The 4,040-nt window shown below is 56.7% G+C and overlaps 1 protein-coding gene across 1 annotated transcript in view; it reads left to right on the forward strand.

The window, feature by feature from the left end:
- Positions 1–4,040, forward strand: part of LOC104498256 (disks large homolog 3-like) — a gene marked incomplete at both ends in the record, with an annotated part of 19,007 nt that overhangs the window by 13,951 nt on the left and 1,016 nt on the right. The gene's annotated exons all lie outside the window — the stretch shown is intronic.

Consider the following 4,040-nt stretch of genomic DNA (forward strand, 5'->3'; position numbering starts at 1 on the left):
CCCTCTCTGGCTGCTTGACCTCATCCCCGCTGCCAGTGCAGAGCCTCAGCCAAAAGCCCATTTGTGGGTGCATGGTGCAATCCTTGGGGCCTCCACGGTGAGGTCCATGCTCATTCCCCTGACATAAGCCCTGCTGTATTGCTTCCTGGCTCGCTGTGTCGCTCCCGGGCTCACTGCATCTCCCCCTTCCCCATTACTTCTCTTGCTCCTCCCTGAGCCTGACACTCCTGCATTTCAGCTTCATTCTCTTACTTGTTTTACAAACCTGGAATACAAGGTGTTCCCTGTCCTTACAGTGCCATCCAGTGCCACAGGCTCCCAGGCTGCGAGCCAGCTGTCCCTGTGCAGAGCTGTGCAGGGGGTGAGGGGCTGAGAGGGGCACAGCTCTGGGTACAAGTAGGGCTTCTCCTCCCATGCTCCCCAAGTCCTGCACCTGCACCCAGGTGCCATTTAACCAGCTGCCCGCCCCAGGCTTCACAGCCTCCTGCACGGTCCTGGCATGGCCCTCTTTTTCCCACTAGCATCATTTACGCTGCACAAGCAGGTTTGTTTCCTGAACCCAGGAAATCAAGAGGGGTGCAAAGGAGATGTCGCTCTGAGCCTAAACACAACGTAAAACTTCTCCAAAGACTCATGCTGAGGATGGCTGGTTGTGCTTTACTTGCCCAGGCTCATATCTTTCCCTCTGCTTGCAACAGTCTCCGGGCCAGTGCTGAGCCTGCTCTGGGTTTAGTATCCCAGACTGACACTCCGTGAGGCTTAGGCTGGCTCTGCAGTTAGGACCAAGGGCATAGGCTGGTTTCAGAGTTGTGTTTGCAGTGGAAGATGCCATAGCCTTGACCGGGATTGTCCAGTCCTGCAGGATGCTGGCAGATGCCAGAGCTGGAGATCCTGACTTGCCATCCAGCATCAGGTCCACTGTCCTCCTAGAGAGTGGCTACACTAACCTTCATCATGGAATTTCTCACTTCTTGGTGCTCGGCTGTGGCCAGGTGCTTCCGTGTGCCATGACCTGTGCAGCATTGGCCTCCACCCATGCCCCATTTCTCCTACCTGGTCTCAGCACCAGTGGTGCTGGTTCTACAGCCTGTTCCTAGTGTTGCATCCTCGCCGAGTGTAGCAACTCCTGTGCTGCCAGGGCACTGGGGGATGATCCCAGACGCAGGAGCAGTGCTTTCTGCCATTACATTGCACCACAGAAGGGACTGAGTCCCAGTGCTCAGAAACACATAATCTGTCTCTTGCCAGGGACCCCAGTCCCACAGGGTATCCCTTGCTACATGTGCTGACATCCTTATTTGTGGGCCAGATAGCCTGGGCTTGGACATGGCCCAGTGGCAATGGCACGGTGATGGCTCGGCGGTGGCTCAGCAGTGGCTTGGCTGTGGCCCTGGTGCTGCACGTGCTGGTGGCCACTAGAGGATGGTGCTGCCTTGCAGAGGGCCCTGCTGCAAACAGGCTGGCAACACCAAGCCACTCTCCCCAGCCACAGCCCCCTGCTCCCTGCCAGGTTCACAGCCTGCGGTGGGCTCAGCACCTCTCTCATCCATCTCAGGGCAGCGCTGGAAACCTCATGTGCAACACCGACCCCACCAGGACAGCTTCATTGCTGCGGGTCTGTTGGCTCATGCGTCACCAAGATTGTGCACTGTCACAGCGTGGTTCAAACGCATCTTCCTGGTGTGGGGAAGGGCAGTGACTACCCTGAAAAAGCAGCTGTCTCCCAGGAGGCTTCTGCCAGCCATTCCCCAGAAGAAGCAGAGGTCCTGGCCTGGATCCCGTATCAAGCCTCTTCCCCTCCCATGGGCACAAGTGCTGCTGCAGGTGAGGACAAGGCTCCAGTGATCATCGTGTACTGCAGCACCCAGGGCCAGGGACAAGAGCATCTGTTTTCCAATGATCTCCACTCCACAAACCAGACCTGCCACAGCCTCAGAGGATCCCACAGTCACTCTGTGCCAGGGTCCCAGTGTTAACACTGCAACGTCCAGTGTGGACTCTGTCTGCAGGATCCATGTCCGGCCTCCCAGAATGAGGATGGAAGTGGAGAATGTGTGTCATGACTGAGACCTGAGATGCACCTGTCTGGGGCTTCACTTCCTCTCCTTGGTTCCTGTAGTGTCTCTCAACCTTCTACCAAACCGTCTGTTCCTCATGGGTGCTGGGGATGCTTCCCTGGGCTAAGTTGGGGTGGCGGTTCCTGCACTCTGATTGGGTAGCAGCACAACTCAAGGAACAGAGCAAGTTCATCAGAAATCTGCTGACCCAGAAATCTGCCCTGTTTTTCCTGTGGGAGAGCTCTAGCCCCAGGCATAGCTTTGCTGCAGAGGGACTGATAACTGCAGCCCTCCCTGCTCCCCCACAGCCACCCGTGAGCTAAACACTAGTGGTATTCTGTGGACTTGGGGTTCACCCTCTTCTGACCCCAGTGGTGTTTCTACAGTGTTTCCCACAGCTCGAACACATCAAAAGGCCTTAAGGATAAAGCAGGTATTTTCTGAAGGTCACAAGTCAGAGTCAGCCTCTTCCCCATCAGAAATGTGCAGCTGGAGATATGACTCTGCTGCACCTCTGCGTTTGAAGGCAAGGGGCTGCAGTGATGCATGGCGTGTACTGCAGGCACGCGGAGCCAGGCCGCAAGTCAGCCCTTGCTGCAGTGCTCCCCCAGTCGTGGCTATGCCGTCCGTGCCTGCAGGGGCAGGAAGGAGTTAAGGCTGTAGGCTCTAGTAGAGCAAAGGCTTCTTCCTTACAGTTTCTACAAAAAACCCGGGCCCACCAGCGGGCTAGAGAATCAGGCAGCAAGGGCGACTTTGCTGCAGAGCATTCAGAACATTCCTGCCTCTCATGCCTCCTGGCTGGCACCACAAGCAGAGCCTGCCACACCACAATATTCACGGTCAATGTCTCATTGTCTATGTCCTACAGGGGACAGCTGTCCTTGTCCCCTTTCAGGCAGTGGAGAGGCCACAGGAGTAAGTGTGACCAGAGGTAGGGTACTGGGATGCTTCTGTGTCTGGTGGGAGGAACAGGGACACGGAGAGGTGCAGCTGGGAGAGCTGGGAGGGTTGGGCTGTGCTGAGCCTGTGGTCCGGGCAGGACAGGAGCTCACCAAGACCTTCTTCCAATGCATCCTGCACTCCTGACTATCTGTCTTCTGCTCCTGTTGCTCCTTACAAGGTGCTTGCCTGGAGCCAAGTGACACTCAGCCCATCAGGACTTCCCCATGGGGAAGGATGGTGGGAGACTCTTCCTGGGGTGCTGGCTTGTGTCCCTGGAGGTAAATCCTGCTGTTGGCATTCATGAAAGCAACAAAACCTTCCGCCGTCTGCCCAGGTGATGGCAGTGATGCTCTAGCCTGGCCCAGGGTGTTGAAAAAGATGTTTTCTTGCAAGAGTAGCCTGGGAGCATACTGCCAGGCTGCAGGGCTTCGTGCTGTCTTTTCAGCCAAACTTCATTCCCCTGGGTACCTGCTCCATTCATGCCACCTGAGCCCACCAGTAGCTGGAGGGTGGGGGCAGCCCCCCGGTGCTCCAGGGTCCCCTTAGCACAAGCCTGCCAGCATTTTAGGGTCTCTGCGAGTGCCCTCAGCCAGTGCTATGCCTGGGGCTCCAGCGTCTCTCTTACCATCTCCCAGAGACATCCCTCTGCTCCCCAGCACGTGTGAGATTAATCAGGCTGCTGAGGTCACTGGCAAGTCCTCAGTCCTTGTGGTACCTGCTGGAGTGCCCAGGGTCCAGCCGGCCACCACAGCGGATGCAATGAAGGTTCCCAATGTTGTGTTTGGTGACAGAGACATCCCTCTGCTCCCCAGCACGTGTGAGATTAATCAGGCTGCTGAGGTCACTGGCAAGTCCTCAGTCCTTGTGGTACCTGCTGGAGTGCCCAGGGTCCAGCCGGCCACCACAGCGGATGCACTGATGGTTCCCAGTGTTGTGTTGGCTGACAGTCACTGCCAGCCTGCGCCAATCGTCTGGCATCGTTTATTCCTTCATATTTTAATTCAGCGCTTGAGCTGGGAGCCGCCGTTGTTCCCATCAGAC

This window comes from Buceros rhinoceros, unplaced genomic scaffold (assembly GCF_000710305.1).
Source record: "Buceros rhinoceros silvestris isolate BGI_N320 unplaced genomic scaffold, ASM71030v1 scaffold23198, whole genome shotgun sequence".
NCBI lineage: Eukaryota > Metazoa > Chordata > Aves > Bucerotiformes > Bucerotidae > Buceros > Buceros rhinoceros.